Source organism: Barbus barbus, assembly GCF_936440315.1.
Source record: "Barbus barbus genome assembly, chromosome: 43".
NCBI lineage: Eukaryota > Metazoa > Chordata > Actinopteri > Cypriniformes > Cyprinidae > Barbus > Barbus barbus.
The window spans coordinates 1,582,919-1,602,132 of record NC_136721.1 but is presented as its reverse complement, the minus strand read 5'-3'; the positions used below and the strand labels follow the sequence as shown (position 1 = coordinate 1,602,132).

General features: G+C 36.8%; 1 pseudogene across 1 annotated transcript in view; it reads left to right on the top strand.

Annotated features, from left to right (window-relative positions):
* Nucleotides 1-51: 51 nt before the first annotated feature.
* Nucleotides 52-19,214, top strand: part of LOC306862618 (protein Jade-1-like) — a 43,471-nt pseudogene continuing 24,308 nt past the window's right edge. The window contains exons 1-5 of the transcript XR_013786080.1: nucleotides 52-258; nucleotides 11,878-11,941; nucleotides 12,903-12,988; nucleotides 14,867-15,024; nucleotides 17,338-17,510. The product of XR_013786080.1 is annotated as a protein Jade-1-like (transcript). The remainder of the gene's footprint in view (nucleotides 259-11,877; nucleotides 11,942-12,902; nucleotides 12,989-14,866; nucleotides 15,025-17,337; nucleotides 17,511-19,214) is intronic.

Sequence of the window (19,214 nt, the reverse complement as noted above, 5' to 3'; positions counted from 1 at the left end):
TTCACTTTGCAGGATTCTGAGGTTATGCTTTCCTCAAAAACAGTTTAGGGGATGACTGACCGACAGCTGTTGCCGTAATAAGCGTAAAAACAGCGATTTCTCGAAGTCGACGGATAACTGCTGCTGAGGATTCAATCCGCCGACAGTAACTTTTATTTCTGGCTGTGGAGGGGAAATACATCTACATGTGCCTGGCCTCAGATGATCCCCTGATTTCTGTGCATCGAGGACAGCCCTCTTGTGCAAACCGCAAATAAGGTAAAGCGAAAGACCATCTTTTAGGGTGTTTCTGTAATTCTGGCAAGTTCTACAGAGACTGATGCCATTGCAAACCTGTCTGTTTATGATCTGTCCGTCATTATTGATAACGTTAGTTCTTTGGGAGCTCTGGTAATGCCAGTGAAGTTATTTTGAAAGTGCAGTGCGCTGAGATCGTTTGTTTAAACTCAAATCAGTGGTTTGTTTTAGTAACATGCTAAGTTCTGAGCACTGAATGGCCTTCAGATTCACAAACACCCTGCGGGTCATCTGCCACGCCCCCTACAGTCTGCTGCTGCTCACGGCACCCTGGGGCGTGACGTCACGCGGAGGAGGCGTGGCTGCGCTCGAGGGGCGGGGCAACATGCGTTCATCAGTGGAACTGCGTTGTATTAATCTAGTTTGCCATTGCAGTTAATGAACGGGTTGAATGCATGTGGTTAGTTGACATCAACTGTCATGCAGTGCTGTAGATCAAACAGTAGATCATAGCACTCCCACATGAAAAAAATACTATAGTAATTCTTACTGTAGTAAGTGTTTTTGAACCATACTATAGTAAAGTGTATTATAGTACTGTATATAGGGCTGGGCGATTATCACGATAAATGTCAAATATTTCAAGTTTAAAGACAGAATGTTGCTCCATTTGCTAATTTTCCTTAAAATAATAAATAGAAATAGAAAAATGTATTTCTTAGTTTCTGCATGTTCTAATGAGTGATATCGTTTCAAATCAAGAAACGGGTTTGGGTTGCCTGATGATAATATTAATAATAATATGACTTTTTTTGGTCTCTTAGAAATGCACATTTGATAGTAGCTTGAGCTAGGATGCAGAGGTAAATTTGTTCATTTTTAAAATCAGTAACATCTGTAAAAATTGTACCAAGCTCAGTTTTATATGGTTACATTTATTCTGACCAATTTTTATTTATTTATTTATTTTTATCAAGCTTTGGTCTCCTATAGTAGCATACATTTAAATCATGATGATAAACAGTTAAAACCACACACATAGCACCTCAATATCATGGTAAAATATAACTATATGGTTTTTAGGTAGCCTATTTGTATGAAAAACAGTAGTCTAAAAACATTCTGTATAAATGAACACATGCTATAGCTTAACCTCAAATACATACATTATAATTATATACATTACTCCTGTAATAAAATTCAATGAGAATATCCCACTTTTCTGCCACAATACCATGGTGCAGTGAGTGCTACTACAGTAAATCCACGGTAAATGATGGCGATGTGTAGATTGAAAAGCCTTCTGACGGTCTGCTGTTTGGCTGTAAACTAGTTTAAATCACGGAGTCATTTGTGTTGATCGCTGAATTCAAGCGCTTCACACTGGATCTCACAGCGCTGTTTAGTGCTAGCGTGGAGCGATTCAAATGAGTCGCGCTGTTTCGTTCTGCTTTTGGTGCTTAGACATTATATCGAACATTTGTCGAACTTTTCATGTTTTATCGAGGAAAATTATATCGCGATAATTATCGTTATCAAATTATCGCCCAGCCCTGTATATATTCTAGTATTTACAGCACTTTAATGAATGCTACAGCATACTGTAGTATTAACTATAGTGAACTGATACACGGTAATAAATACTGTAGTTTGTACTACAGTAAACTGTAGTGTAATATACCCTATAGTTGTAGAAGTATTGGGTAAAGTAATTTGTTTATATTAATATAGTTGTTATATTACCACAGCAACTATAGAATTACCACAACAAATTAATTAAAGTACTTTAATATAGTATGGTTTAAAAACACTATAGTAATTACTATAGTATTTTTTCATGTGGGCTGGCATCAGTGCTGGGTAGATCATTTACAAATTGCAGTTAGTTATTGATTCCCAAATTACATGATAAAAATTGTAGTTAGTAATGTAATCCATTTTATTATATATATATATATATATATATATATATATATATATATATATATATATATATATATATATATATATATATACACACATACACACACAGTTGTGGTCAGAATTAGTGAAACCCTTGGTAAATATGATCAAAGAAGACTGTGAAAATTAACCTGCTTTGTTAATCCTTTTGATCTTTTATTAAAAAAATTCACAAAAAGCTAACCTTTCATTGGATAATAAGAATTTAAAATGGGGGGAAATATCATTATGAAATAAATGTTTTTCTCTGATAAACATCTTTTTATTCAATACTTTTTGAAACCTCCATTTGTCAGTTTAACAGCTCTAAATGTTCTCCTATAATACCTGATGAGGTAGAGAACACCTGACAAGAGATCAGAGACCATTCCTTCATCCAGAATCACTCCAGATCCTTTAGATTCCCAGCTCCATGTTGGTGCTTCTTCTCTTCAGTTCACCTCACTCATTTTCTACAGGGTTCAGGTCAGAGGACTGGAATGGCCAGCAGAAGCTTGGTTGTGTGCTCAGTGACCCATTTTTGTGTTGTTTTTGAGGTTTGTGTTTGGATTATTGTACGGTTGGAAGATCCAAACATGGCCCATTATAAGATTTCTAATAGAATCAGTCACTTATTGATTTTTTATCTGTTGGTATTTGATAGAATCCATGATGCCATGTGTCTGAACAAGATGCATCACAAATACAGCAGTATATTTCATTGTACACATGGGGTACTTTTTATCCCTGTGTTCACCAAACCCATCTTGAGTGTTTGCTGCTAAAAAGCTAATTTTTTAGTTTCATCTGACCATAGAAGCCAGTCTCATTTGAAGTGCCAGTCGTGTCTGATAACTGAATATGCTGGAGATTGTTTTTGGATGAGTGAGGAGAATTTTTCTTGAAATCCTCCCAAACAACATGTGGTGATGTAGGGGCTGTTTGACAATTTTTTTTTAAGGTTTTCTGACCCCGAGACTCAACCATTTTCTGCAATTCTCCAGCTGTGATCCTTGAAGAGTCTTTAGCCACTCAAACGCTCCTTCTCACCGTGCATTAGGACGATATAGACACACGTCCTCTTCCAGGCAGTTTCATTACATTTTCTGTTGATTGGAAATTCTTAATTATTGCCCTGATGGTGGAAATGGGGATTTTCACTGCTCTAGCTCTTTTCTTAAAGCCACTTCACTAATTTGTGAAGCTCAATTATCTTTTGCTGCACATCAGAAATATATTCTTTGTTTTTTCTCATTGTGATGGATGATTAAGGGAATTTGGGCTTTGTTTTCCCTCCTATTTATATTTCTGTGAAACAGGAAGCCATGGCTGGATAATTTCATGTTCAAAATCACCCTAGAGTGCTCAAAATTGTGAATATGAATGGGAGTATACTTCAGAGATATTTTACTCTTAAGAATTTCTAGGGGTGCAATAATTGTGTCCAACGTGTGTTTGAGAAAAACATTTATTTCATAATGATATTTCCCCCCATTTTAAATTCTTATTATCCAATGAAAGGTTAGCTTTTTGTGAATTTTTTTAATAAAAGATCAAAAGGATTAACAAAGCAGGTTAATTTTCACAGTCTTCTTTGATCATATTTACCAAGGGTTTCAATAATTCTGACCACAACTGTGTATATATATATATATATATAAACAAATATATTTGTTTACCTGCATGTCATGTGACCATTAACCAACGTCAGAGAACCGCAAATGTGTTACTTAATTATTAACTTATTCTCAGGTAAATATGCTCAAGTAAATATACTTCAGCTTGCTTCAGTGAACCTTCAATGCTGCAGAAGTTTTTCTGAACTCTTCTCCAGATCTGTGTCTTGACACAATCTCGTCTCTGAGCTCTACAGGCTTGGTTTTTGCTCTGATATGTTTTCTCAATTGTTAGACCTGAGGGGTGTGTGCCTTTCCAAATCTTACCCTTTCAATTGAATTTGCCACAGATTAACTTTAAACTCAAAGGCCTGGTTTCACAGACAGGGCTTAGACTAATGGCTCGTTTCCACTGAGCGGTACGGGTCAGTACAGTACGATTCGGGACCGAACACCCTGATCCAGCGTGCGTTTCCACCGCCAACAGTACTCTTTCTTGATTGGCGTGGTGTATGCTGGAAAGTAGCGATCGACGAGATGGCACAACAATAAGCACAACTCTACCTCTTATTCTTAAATGTCAGTTTTAATGAACAATAATAGCCATTATAAAAATGTAAGTACAAAGTATAAGAGGCTTATATAAGAGGAAATAAAGACAAAAACAAACAATTCAGTCAAACGTATGCTACAAAGTCAGCACTGTACTGTAAAGTTCAAAATAAATATATAAAGTTAAACATAACTTTGTGCTCAGCCAAAACGATATGACCAGGAACAAATAATAGATTCGTGAGACCACGAATGCCTGTTAAATATACCCAAAACGAATTGTATCTTATGTTTAATATCACTACAGAGACATCAGAGCCAGCGGGAAATGTTGGCAGGACTAGCGGAGCTAAGGCTGCTTGAGGCAGATACATGAGCACTGATCGCCTGGAGCTCCGAAATCGACATCGCTATCTTCATAAATATACCGCAGATTTGAGTTTTAAACAACTAGACCTACATTCTCGTCTGAAAAACTCTTAGAACTACATTTCATGACACAATAACAGTAATATTTAGAAAATTACGTGGGTTTTTGGGCAATGACGTTTCACAAGTCCACAAGAACAGACAAGAACGCATATTGAGAAACGGCAATTGTCTGTGTAAAAATTTAAAATGATAAAATACACTGTTGTATTTCTTTGTGTTTGCTAGGGTTGGGTATCATTTTGTTTTGTTTCGATACCAGTGCCAAAGCTATACTTAAAAAAAAATAAATAAAATAAAATTAACAGTTAATAATTGGATTGGTCATTAGCACTAAACACGTGATGTCTTTTTCATTCATACTGGACGCCAGAGGGCGCCCTCGCACAAACACTCCACACATCCAGTCACAAAAGTAGCAGAACTCATGAAGCTCCAGGAAATCCCCAATATGGACAAGGCTATCGCTGTAACTGAGTAAGATATAAACATTTCGAATGATAAAACAAATACAATAAACACTCAACTACGACAATGTATAGTTTATCTGTGTTATTCAAGCCATCTCTGGTATTTTCATAATTAAGTATATTTATAATCCATTGGTAATCGATTTAGTAGCCTATGGAAACTAGCCATAAGCCAGGATTAGGCCATAGTTCAGTTAGGACATTTAAGTAATTTTTATGAAAATGCCTTCGAAACATTACTCCTGTGCATCTCTAGACAAAACAAAAGCACTGACATGTTTTAAGATCAATCAGTGCAAGCTTCTTTCAGTTGAAACAGCTTAGACTAAGGCTACATTTTAGTCTGGGACTAGGCTTAAAGGGGTCATCGGATGCAAAATTCACTTTACAAGTTGTTTGAACATAAATGTGCGTTGGACGAGTGTGTACACATCCATCCCATAATGATAAAAATCCACCCAGTGTTTTTTTAAATCCACTTCCTCAAATCAGGCTGTTCTGAGATTCCTGTCAGAATGACATAGTTCTGTACAGACCCCTCCCACGATAGTTGATTGACAAGGCCGTCTTGCCTTAGACCCGCCCTGAGTGAGCTGAGAGCTGTCCTCCTCCGGTGCAGGGAAGACGAGATGTCTCCGATTAAGCGATTGAGGTGTTTTGTTGTTGGATGTAATAATGAAAATAGCTTTGGATCTTTGGATATTCATTGATTATTATGGTGAATGCGAGACTGCTGATGCGTCAACATATCTGGAGCGGTCAAATAGGGAATCTACACACATCTATGGTCTGCTCGTCACTCCACGGAAGAGAGGGGCGGAGTCAGCAGAGCTCATTAGCATTTAAAGCAACATGGACTAAAAAAAACAGCGTGCTGAAAACAGAGCTGATTTTGACAGGGTAAAGGAGGTGTTTTTTACACTACCAGTGATAAATTTTAACCAAAGTATGTTGTAGACTTTTCATTAAGACCCTAAAGAATCATATCAACTTGTGGAAAATGGGCATCCGATGACCCCTTAAAGCCTTGTCTGTGAAGCCGGGGGAAAGCGTAGTAACATCTAAAATCGATATTGAAATGCTCCTAAGCTAAATTTCAAGTGTCCCAGATACAAATACAATGTAATTATTTCAGTTTTTTATTTGTAATTTATAGTTCACAAACCTTTTTTTTTTTTTTTTTTTTGCTTTGTCATGTATGGAGACAATTCAAAGTAATCAACATAAGGCAACAACAACATAACAAAATGTGAAAAAAATGAAGGTGTACAAATACTTTCACAAGACACTGTGTATAAATGTAAAAGGGTTGAATTTTTTTTTTCCCATGAAACAAACAGTTTTAATCAAAAAGCCAGTTCTGCATATATATATACACACACACACACAAAATGCTGGGCAGTTTAGCTAAATCCATTGTAAAAATTGATGTTTTATATTTATATCTGAATTTGAAGCATATGCTGTATAATTTTACACCACTAGACTATCATGATGCACAGGACACATTTGTGTTTGGCACTAAATACGTTGGGTTCTTTGCCAAGTAAATTTTAATGTGCTCAAGTGAACAATAGTCGTGACGTATTGTCAAGTATGGTGACCCATACTCGAAATTGGTGCTCTGCGTTTAACCCATCCAAGTGCACACACACAGCAGTGAGTAGTGAACAAATCCACACACACACACACACACACCGTGAACACACACCCGGAGCAGTGGGCAGCCATGCTGCAGCGCCCGGGGAGCAATTGGGGGTTCGGTGCCTTGCTCAAGGGCACCTCAGTCATGGTATTGAGGGTGGAGAGAGCGCTGGACATTCCCTCCCCCCACCTACAATTCCTGCCGGCCGGGGGCTCGAACTCGCAACCTTTCGATTACTAGTCCGACTCTCTAACCATTAGGCCACGACTTCCCCCGACAATATTGAATCTCATGGAGCAGCTACATCCATATAAAGTGTGTTTGTCATCTGCCGTGTGATTGGTGGAGGAGGTGGTCACATGGTCACAGTGTGTGTTTCTCATATGAGGGGGTTATTCATGAATGAAGCTCTGCCTGTGGGAGCTCTGGCTCTGATGTTCCCATCACCCATAACACATAATCAGTAGAACGCCAGTGCGTGACATGCTTCGTGCTGCAGCTTCAGTGTTTGTGAGGGATGCATGTGGTCCTGATGTTTGCTGTCAGTGTTTAGCAGCAGAGTCCATCTGACAGACCTGCTTACACCCAGAGAGATGATGCTTTGATTTATAAACCAGAATCCGAAACACAGAATATGTACGTTTACTGTGCCTTTCAGAAGTATTCAGACCCCTTCATTTTGTCACTTTTTTTTCTTGTAGCCTTATGCTAAACCGATTTAAATAATTTTTTTGTAAATCTACAATGTAAAAGTAAAAAATAGATTTGTGATAATTTAAGAAAATACTTAAATAATTGCATTGCTGTGGTATAGATTAAAATTCTCTGGATGATCTTTGAGATGTTTCTACACTTTTAGAGGCCCAAGAAATAAGTTTTGGGTTTTTTTTCTCCCCCATTTTATTTTTTCTGGATTGCATTTGAATGGTTTAATTAAATTGTGATAATCAAAAGGCATGTCTAATTAATTAAATTCATGAAACAGTTTATTAACGTTTTAAAAACAATATATTAACTAAATTATTTTTTAAGATTTTTTATAATTGAATACAAACTTATCAAAAACTGTAGTAATTAGATAAATGCATAAAACTTTAACAGATTATTTAATTAAAAAAATGTAATCAAAGTAAAATTTAACACATTTTCAACAAAGTGCTGCACAACAGAGGTTTACTGTTTGAACTGAAACCAAATTAAAGTAATTAAAACATCACAATATTTAGATATTGTGATAATGTTTTAATAATTACTACTACTTATTTTAAGAAGCACATACTGTACAAAACAAAGTTAATTATTTATGTCTCTTTCTTTAAGTTAAACCAAACTTTATTTTTGTTTGCTGATTTTGGTAGGTTGGCGTGAAGAGTTCATCATATTGAGTTTCATTGAGTTTCTGTGTGTATTTGATAGTTTTCTCAAATTAAATGGCAAAAAGATTGATATTATATAAAAAAAAAAAGTGAAAGAATGATCATTGAGACGGTCTCTTTTCAATTGTGAGCCTCAAACTCCTGATCTGCATCACTCGAGCACATGTGATGGGATGAGCGGAGATTGTAAACAGGTGTAACGTCAGGCTGTGCTCCTCTGGTCTGCGAGCGTCTCTTTCTCCTGTTCATTTGTTCCTAAAATAGCAGCATTGGCTGAAGTGTGCAGGAGAGAACAGCTGAAGATGTCTCTCTCCCCGGGGGACTGCAGTCTCTTCTGTCTCTCTCGCCCAGAAGTCTCCTGTTCACATGCACTTTCTCTGCAGACGCACCGTTAGCTCGTGACGCAGAGCTGTACACATGCATCCCATGCCAGCCCCACACTGCTTTCACTCAGTAGTACACAGGGCCTGAATTTTCATTTGTAAAAAAGGGAGGGGGGAATCGGGGGATATATATACTCCCCTCCAAAAGTATTGGGACAGTGAGGCCAATTCCTTTATTTTTGCTGTAGACTGAAAACATTTGAGTTTGATATCAAAAGATTAATATCACACAAGAGATTTACATGCAGCTTTTATTTACAGGTATTTACATCTGGATCTGATACACAACTTAGAAGATGTCACCTTTTGTTTGAACCCACCCATTTTTCATGTGAGCAAAAGTATTGGAACAGATCGAATTAACATGGATTAAAGTGAAAAAGACTTAATATTTAGTTGCAAATCCTTTGCTTTCAATAACTGCATCAAGCCTGTGACCCACTGACATCACCAAACATTTGCATTCTTCTTTTGTGATGCTTTCAGCGCAGCCTCTTTCAGTTGTTGTTTGTTTTGGGGGGTTACCCCCTTCAGTCTCCTCTTTAGCAGGTGAAAGGCATGCTCTGTAGGGTTTAAGTCTGGAGATGGACTTGGCCAGTCTAAAACCTTCCACTTCTTGCCCCTGATGAACTCCTTTGTTGTTTTGGCAGTGTGTTTTGGCTCATTATCTTGCTGCATGATGAAGGATCTCCCAATAAGTTTGGTTGCATCTTTCTTTAAATTGGCAGACAACATGTTTCTGTAGACTGTAGAGTCAACCTCCAGAGGGCAGGAGTGAAGGTCTCACAATCTGCTGTTCGCAGAAGACTTCATGATCACAAATACAGAGGCTACACCAGAAGATGCAAACCACTCATTACCAAGAAGAATAGGAAGGCCAGGCTGGAATTTGCCAAGAAGTACAGAGATGAGCCTCAAAAATTCTGGGACAAAGTTTTATGGACTGATGAGACAAAGATTAACCTTCACCAAAGTGACGGAAAGGCTAAAGTTTGGAGAAAGATCTGCTCATGATCCCAAACATACATATAACTCTACAGAATCCTGATCATTTTGCACTGATAAGGGAGAACACAAAGTACAAAAACATTTTATTACATAAACAGTTTATACATAGAAAAAACAAAAATTTTGGATTCATCAAAATATCCAGCGTTAGCAGCTATTACAGCTCTGTATAATCTGGGCATCCGAGCTGTCAGTTTATTCAAACATTGACTTTGAATTATTGCTGGTCTTCAATGATAATGTCAAGTTACTTTAATGTATTTGCACCAAAAAATAAGGATTTATGCTGATCTCGTCCAAAACCACACGTTGCCAGGGGTGTTTCCAAACGTTTGGAGGGCAGAGTATATATAGTATGTGTGTGGAGTACACCCCCTCTGAATAAATATAAAATATGTATTTTCTTAATGATTACTAATATAATTAATGGAAAAATTGAAATGTATTAAACATACTTAATAAAAACAACAAAATATATGCCAATATTTCCTGTAAGTTAAGTAAATTAGCCAATTTAGTTTAAATGAAGGATTGCAGAAATGAGTACACCCTAGATTTAATTCAGCAAATGTATAATATTCTAGTACTTGGTATGTCCTCCAGAACTTTAAGTACAGTGCTCTGACCCTTCTTGGCACCGAGTGTACAAGGTGATGACAAATTTCCACATCTGTCCTGAAGTCACGACTCCTGGAGGACGACCTCCTTGAATGCTCTGGTCTTTAATGGGGAGTTTTGTTCAGCTCGTCTCTACAGAATCCCCCACAGCTGCTCGAGAGCATTAAGACTGAGTGTAATACATGTCCACTGAAGGATTTTCACCTTGGGAGAGTGAATATCTTCATTGTCATGCTGAAAAAATGACAACAATGCAGGGAATGAGGGGAGGGTAGCATCTTCTGTTTCAAGTTTTTGTATTAATCTCTCAGTGCTGTGAATTCCTGACAGCGTTGATGAACTCCCTCACACCTTCAGCACTCATTCATTCATCCCTATAGAAGAGCTTTACTACCACTGAACGTCACTGTGGGTACCAGGCACTTCTCACTGTACTCCTCCTCTAGCAACACCACAAACATTTTGGATGCTTTTGGATCTTAAATGATTGACTTGGTCTCTTGAGACCAGAGTATGGATTTTGTAAATATGGGCCTTGTTTATTTAGCTTTGGCTTCAGTAGGTAATTCTAGTGGTGACAATAACCATGCATGTCACTTCTGCAGGCTGCGTCGTACTCTGTGAGATGATAAAGTCTCACTCTTTTCATAGCTTTTGCACTTGCATGTCATTTCTCCTGCTCTTTTTCTAGCAAAAATTCACTCGTCACTAAATGAAAACTTAAAGTGAAGACCTGATTATTTCAGGAGCCTTGTCACAAGTCCATTGTTTTTGAATGTCGGTGCTACTTCTGCTATATTTTCACACTTAAAACAATAATTTGGTATTACTCTTGTACCATTATCCTCTTTTATGCTAAGAAATAAGTCAGCTGGCAGTTCTCTCCCAAGTGGTGCCAGCATTACGTCTGAGTATGATTCAGTGCGAATATATAACACTTTTAATAGTCAGGAAATTACTTGTCTTTAAAAGTTTTGGTTCAATATACTTACCTGTTGACCAAAAATAGCCTTTCTTTTTTATTTTTTTATTTAGTAACTTTCAGGAGGGTGTACTCATTTTATCACTTTGATAATAAAATCTTATTTTGCTGAATAATTTTGACATTCTTCTGTGGTAATTGATCAAGCCGGCTTGTTGGAACAGTATATCTCCAAAGAACCCCAACATGTCATAAGTAAAGAGTAATTGCTGAATTTAAGTTTTAGAGGGGGGTGTAATCATTTATGCTGTGCATTGTATGTATATTGAGCAGAATTCCAATTTATATCAGGAATATTGCAGTTAGATTATTTCCCCAAATCGCCGCTATGTGGAGTGAAGGCAGCATCGGCGAATGGGGTTTTCAGTCTCTTGTAAACTGTATTGGGCTGAGAGGCGACAGGAAGAGACCAGCATAAAAGGGAAAAGCCCCGTTTTATGGTCACACAAATCTGCCAGCAGCCGGCGAAGTGTTTCCTCCCCTGTCTGTGACGCACTGAATACAGCAGGCCTGCCTGTTCAGACACATTTCTACCAGCACACTTTCACACTGAGCTTTCAGCATGCGTTTCTGCCATCTTTTCAGAGTTTGATAATTGTTCATCCCTTCTTTGCTGACAGATGGAGAGTGAGATGAAGAGGAGGAAATACTCCACCAGCAGCAACGACTCTGACACCACCGACAGTGAGTGATAAACACAGACGCACGGCTTCTCACCACTGCATAACATCTAGATCAAGATAACAAAGTAGTAAATAGTCCGAATATGCAGCTCATACTATTTATATTCAGAGATCCCAATTGAGAAAAACTATGCAATTTAGTGCAGATTATGATATTTGGACAAAATGTAAGATGAAACGAGATCTCTCAAACAGGACAACAGACTACTTACTGTACACTAAATGACATGAATAGCAGCTGTCACTATGTATCTGCCAATATGTCTTGGCAAGATGATATTTAATGCTTAGTTTCATGATCAAAACATGCAATGCAGTGCAATACGATGGTGATTGAGAAATGAACAGATAAACATTCCTCAAAATCCTGATGATCATATTTGAAATGATCATATTTTCTAAAAAATTATATCTGGATAATCAAGTAAAGCCAAGCTGCTTCAGTAAGTGTTCATCTTCAAAAATTACAAACAGAGATATTCTTACGTTTACTTTATAAAACTTCATGGCAGAAAACACCTGAACCAGGTGGATTCTGCTAAAAGGCATTAAACTAATCAACCAGACAGCAGAAGGCATGTAGTAGATTGTGTGCAACAGGTTTATCAGCAAAGATTTGATCGTTTAGATGTGCTTATCAAATATGATACAGTAGGGTTAATGCAACAATTAATCAACGGCTTACAATTCTGTGCTAAATAACACGCATTACACGAGAATGAAACCATCTTTCAAAATACGTTTTAATGACCTGAATTTTTGGTAAAAAAAGTTAAATACGTTTTTTTCAACTTTGCACTTAAATGGAAATTATACCTTCAGATGTTTATCTAGGTGTATTTGTATTTTGTTCACCCCCAAATTGTACTCGCTTCAAACCCATAAAAGTCACAGAGGTTTTGAAGAACATGAGGGCAAGTAAATGATGGAAGGATTCTCATTTGGTATTCAATCTCTTGCAGGTCATGTGACCACCTGGTCACGGTCTTCAAAGAACACAGGGACCAGCAGCACATGGGTACGCCATGAGCAGAAGAAACCGTCTGAGGTGAGAAATACTGCTTCATCAATAAACACAGATATACACCAGAACTTTACTACCTACTGGTGGTTTTAGTGTCATATTTATGCATGAAAGGCCTAAATCAGTCAAGGTACAGCACAAAAACACACTCAAAATATTGTTTAATTATCATTATCTAAAAAAAAAAAAAAAATTATATTTATTTCCTCCTAAATATTGCACATCCCTACCATCCGCCTAGCTGATTAATCCATTGATTATTTTTTATTTCTTACTAAAAAGATCTGACTGAGCCAAGTCCTTGTCTTAATGAGTCACTCATTCAAAAGATTCATTCAGTGGCTGATTCATTTAGAAATGAAGCAAGTGACTGGCTTTATGAATGGATTATTGAATCACTGACTCAAATGATTCATTCAGAGACCAATTAATTCAGGAATGTAACACTGCAGTGTTGCCCTCAGATGCACAAACGGTCTGATCCGGCTTTGTTTGGAACTGTTTTCACCGGAGAAACAAAAACAACAATATAGTGTCTAACATGTAACTCACTCCACATTAACTTCTCGTTTGTTGAACTGTTGTTGTATACTTGATAATGTCAGCTCACACATCATTAAAACAGCAATTATGATATTATTGTAGACGATCAATAGCGCACACCCCAGCGGATGAAGTGGAGTCCATTTATTTTTATGGCACTTTTCACAATACACATAGTTTCAAAGCAGTTTTACAGCGTTTCATGACGTTAATGCTTGTAATTCCTTAATGCCTAATTGTCCAATTTGAGCAGTTTAGAGCTGGGTGATAGGATAGCTCACATTTGACAACGATATAAACAATTAAGCCATTAGGAATTGCTGCAATATTGTATGATTTGTGATTGTAGAGTCAGTTGGAAATACTTGTAGTAGTTTTAAACTTTTTTAATATTTGAATGTCATTGCTTGATATTTTCATATCCAATTTTTGGTCCCACCTATTTACGTTCATTTAAGAGACGATTGTTTTGAATGAATTTGAGAAAGAGACTGTGCATCTGTCTGGTGTTTCTGTGAGTCTGCTTCATAACACATTATAAGAAAAGTTAGCTTTGTAGGTAAATGTGTCTCTCTCGCCTTGAGATGTCCTGGGTTTCCAATGGAAATAGATATGTGTTTAGCTGAAGGTCAGGAAAGTTGTTTTTAAAAGTTGGCCTAATGCATTACAATATTGCGTTACTCCCTAAAAAAAGTAACTAGCTGTGTTGCTTTTTATGGAGAGTAATGTTACGTTACATTTGTGTTACGTTTTCTTATCTGGGCTGGGCTTGCTTATTTGTTTTTAATATAAAAAGTTTTATTTTTGGCAAATGTCAAAGGCCTTTCACAACAAAAGTGAAATGAAAACGTCAGTCTGAAGAAAATGTAACTTCACGTCTGTACAGTAGAGGACGCAGTCAATAAGAGCTGTCTGTCAATAAACCAGAAAAGCAAAGTAAAAAAAAATGACATAAGTCGTGTTACTTGAAATGCATTACCCCCAACACTGCAGATGTTTAGGTATTAAATGTGTGTCTGGTTTAAAAGCACATTTGTACTGTGCTTATCACTGGATACACTCACGTAACACCCTACGTTTTTTTTTTTTCTTGGCAAGTCACCCACTCAAAAATTTTAACGTTTTACAATTTAACTTTTAAAAGCAGTTGTTTGAATGATTGTCTTCTGTGATGACATCTTATTATGTGTTCATTCATATTTGAGTGTTTCTTATTTCATATATTTTGCATTCTGGCACAAAAATTGCTTCCTAAAACATAACAAAATATTTCATCCTTGCATCGGCGCCAGTGAAAATGTCACCAGAGCGAGAAGGGATTCTTTCTTGTTGAATGTTGCCAATGTTCTGCTCTTTCAGGTGTTTCGGACCGATTTTATTACAGCCATGAAGTTGCCTGATTCAGCACAACTGAGCCCAGAGGAGTTTTATTTCCTCTCCGACCCCTGGAGGCAGGAATGGGAGAAGGGTGTTCAGGTGCCAGCCAATGTGGAAACCATTCCCGAGCCTGTAGTCAGGTGAGTCACAGAGTAAATCACAGGCATGATCTAGACTGACGTGTTTCAGAAGTAGAAATGCAATGAGAAAACAATGCCTTTTTCAGATGTCAGAATGAATTTGCATACAGTATTGCACCATAATATGTCTCTGAGAAGTGAGCAACTCTTGCCTGTACAAGAATAGACGCTCAAGAAAAGCTTATGCAAAACATTGTGCACTTCAGTGACATGATGAGAATGGGAGTATGTTGCACAGTAGATGATATAGCAATAACTGATGTCATAAAATCACGAGTCTGTTTTGTTTCAAAGGACTGAAGCTAATAGCTAAATTAATATATTTTTCCAAATGGATTATGAAAACTTAAATGCAAGGAGCTGTAAAAGGTGTTTAGAATTCTTACAGCTCTTTTGCTTTAGACCATCTGCAAATAAAATGTGACGGTTACCACTGCATCTGTCTGAGAAAAAACAGCTGTGACTGATTTTATTATATAGTTATTTTCAAAGCTTTGATTGTTGTTTATTTAGCTCTAACAAGCTCGAAACTGACCAAAATAAAAATAATTTGTTTATAATCTCTGCACAGGAGAGACTTGGTGTTGTTTCCAAACAGAAAGAAAATATATCTGAATTGGCAAATCAGCAAAAATTAGTTGAAAAATAGCGGAAAATCAAAAATCCAATATCGTGCATCTCTAGTTTTTACAGTGGTCTCTTGTATATTAAAAGTTTAAGGAAAATTGTATTTCTCAGTGCATAACCCATATTGATGTATTAATATGATTAAATTAATTTTACAAAATTAATAAAGACATGGAAAGAGCCACATTCTCATCTATATCTCTCAGTATTTCATTCAACGTCCATCTGCAGTCTCTGTCATTCATGGGTTGTGCTTGATGAACCAGCTGGTGTTCAGAATTAATAGCTTAGACCGTTCATTCATTCATCTATTCATGCTTTTTAGGTTTTGTTTTCCTTCATCAGCTCATACTAGGGGTTAGTGTCATCGCAATACCAATATTCCAGAAGCTGCTATCAATATTATTGACATTTGATTCTCAATACCAATTTCTTTTTCCAAAGTAATACCTGCTGCAATGCTTTAAATATTTAATTTAGTTATGATTTGGTTAAGAACTGACTGTAGAGCTTAATTTTCATGATCCCACCCACTCATCACAATGATAATTATATACCACTTACTTCCATAAACGGCACATTCATTCAGATCTTTATAGTTAAGTGATAGTGTACATGCTAATGTAGTTATCTAAAAGACTCACGACACACTTGCATGCAAGTAGTCAAACAACATGCAGTATATATACCAGAGATGGGCACTCGAGTCGCATTTTCATAGACTTCAGACTTGACTCAGACTCTAAGTTAAAGACTTGTGAACATCTCTGGTATATACAGTCTTTAAGTTTTGTTGTCCATCCTTAACCTAACTACAGGCTCTACTCTTCACCGCAGTGGTAACACTACAAAACCAACATAACAGAAACCTATGTAAATCCTAACATGACAACATTTAAGTTCTAACTTATGTCCCTATGTTAATCTTGTGCAAAAACACAAAATAATACTTAATTTCTACATGTTGTCTGATGCAAAGCATGCTGGGAACTAGAAAACACAATCATTTTAAGTTCACCTTACAACAACACTTTGAGTTTACAGAACTTATTTCAATTAAGTTCAATGAACTTTCATTATTTGAGTGAATTTAACTTATTTCATTTAATTCATTTCACTGTTCGGTTTTACAGTGTAATTATTAGTGAATTGCTCACATGCCTTTGCTTTAGTAGCAGCTGTCTGTCAGTAAGTGAGGCTGTGTATTGAATATGCACTGCATTCCATACAGCATAAATGAATTCAGAATTATTGATGAAAGTATCGCAGTGTGATGGTATTCAGATCCGTCTCTGGTGATCCAATCACAAATGGACAGCACTAAACGCAGGTATCAACAAAGTCTGAAATGCTCATTGGACCACAGTGGGTTACGTTGCATTTGTGCTGTAATATCGGTCATCCGTTTCACTATAACAAGAGTTTCAACTTCAACCGGTTACATAAATGGAGAGAAAGAACTGATCATCTGATCAGAAAACATGACAGATCATAAGTCACTGCATGCCACTGTGGTTCCTTATAACTAAACAAATAAAGGACAAGTTGCAATGATTTCTTCTGGCTATCAACATTATGCGACACATCCTGTCCATTGAGCTTTACTTGAAGCTGAAACATTCCTTTGAATACTTGATGCATGAAGAATGAGTTTTGTGGTCATTCAAGTGTGCAATTTTTCCCCAGGATGCTTCCGGAGGTCAATCGAATCCCATTCTTTTCTCCGATCCAAACCAGGGGCCAGTCAGAGTTTAGCTTCGGAGAGTCACACGGTCTCACCGAGCCATTGAGTTGTTACAATCTTGACGATCTGGATGTGACCTGGCTTGAACTGGTTAATGCTGAATTCAGACAACTAGGTAAGATCTGAATCATGTTTCTTTGATTTAAGTTTGTTATAGCAAACAGGCCAATAATAGAGTTGAAGGCAGGGTTGGATTGTAGTAGTTTTGTTGAGCTATCGGTGTTGTTTTGATACTATTATAGTTTTTATTAATATTTAAAATTTGTTTTTTTATTTAAACATATGGAATAAAAAAATAATAAAGGTAATTGCAACGTTTTCCTCACAATTCTGACTTTTTTTAATAATTAAGCGCCAAGAAATGAATGAATGTAATTTCTTTTATGTCTGAGCAGAAGTTCACAGGTTCAAGTCTGGACTATATGTCACAATTTTATCCCTCTTCTCTCATTCTTCTTCACTGTGCTAAAGTAGGGCCCTATAAAATCCGTTTAATCTTTTGCCAAATTAAAAAAAAAAAATAATAGTTTAACAAAAAAACTTTTTTTTTTTTACAGCCCGATGAAATACTTTTTTCTTCTCAAATTCAGTTGTATGTATTTATTTAACAAATTCTTCTAGATTTTAATTTATTTCATTTTAATAATTTAAAGGTGCCATAGAATGCATTGATACAGTATTTTAAATAGTTCTCTGATATCTACATATAAGGTATGTGGCTTAGGTCAAAGATTCACCAGAAACAGTTTTACATGTCCATTTACAACCCTAGGATTTCTCCCCAGGATGAAACGGTCTGTTATTGGCTTATGTGGAAGGGTCATAAATAATAATGTTGAGCTCTGCTCTGATTGGCTGTTTCACAGTGTGGCTCATTTCAGTAACTCACAGGAAGGAAACACAGTGAAAATATATACTTCAATACTTTCTTGCGCAGTTACAGTATATCGTTGGGTAATTATACTGTAAATTAAATGCGGGCATCTATTAATATGCTGGGCATTGAAACTGATTTCAAATGCACGATCGCATTTTACTTTCACTTTCGAGATTCACGATCGCATGTACTCTGTTTATACTATGGAGCGCATTTTACACGATCAGATGCTTGTCAGTGGTGCCCAAGATCTGTAAATCATTCGCCATCATCCTCAGTCATCTCTGCTTACTCTGTTTATGTGGCAAGTTAAATCTTATGTACTGTAATGTAACAGGCTACTGCTAGCAAGATGTTAACCATGTCTCTTTAGTGGCTCGTGTTATTTTATTAGAAAGCGTTATTTGCTTTCCGTGCCTTTCTGAATACAGACACCAACCCATCCCTTTACTTCACATCCCCTGCAGAGCCTGGAACATGGCATTTATTTCCATGATCTGCCATTTTCGCTGTTGTCCTCGCTTGTTTCATCACGGCTGGCCTAGAATATGGGTGGGTATATGCAAATGTTGGGGGCGTAACTATTAGTGATCCCGACTGTTGCATCATAGTGTTATGTTCTGATTCGCCTGTTTTTCCGTGGTCTTTTTTATTCACAAGATTTACATGAGGAGGAGGAAACAATGGTGTTTGAGGCTCACTGTATGTCATTTCCATGTACAGAACCGTAATTATTCAACTATGCCAAGGTAAATACAGTTTTCCATTCTATGGCACCTTTAATTAAATTTTAATAATCAGAATCACCAAACTATTTTTCTGGTTGTTTATACTGTTAAAGAGTTGGATTCTCATGCTAAGCATTGACACAGTTTAAAAAAAACAATTTGGACGTATAACGGAGTATTTCTGTGGCAAAAATCTTACTTCCGGGTTCGTACA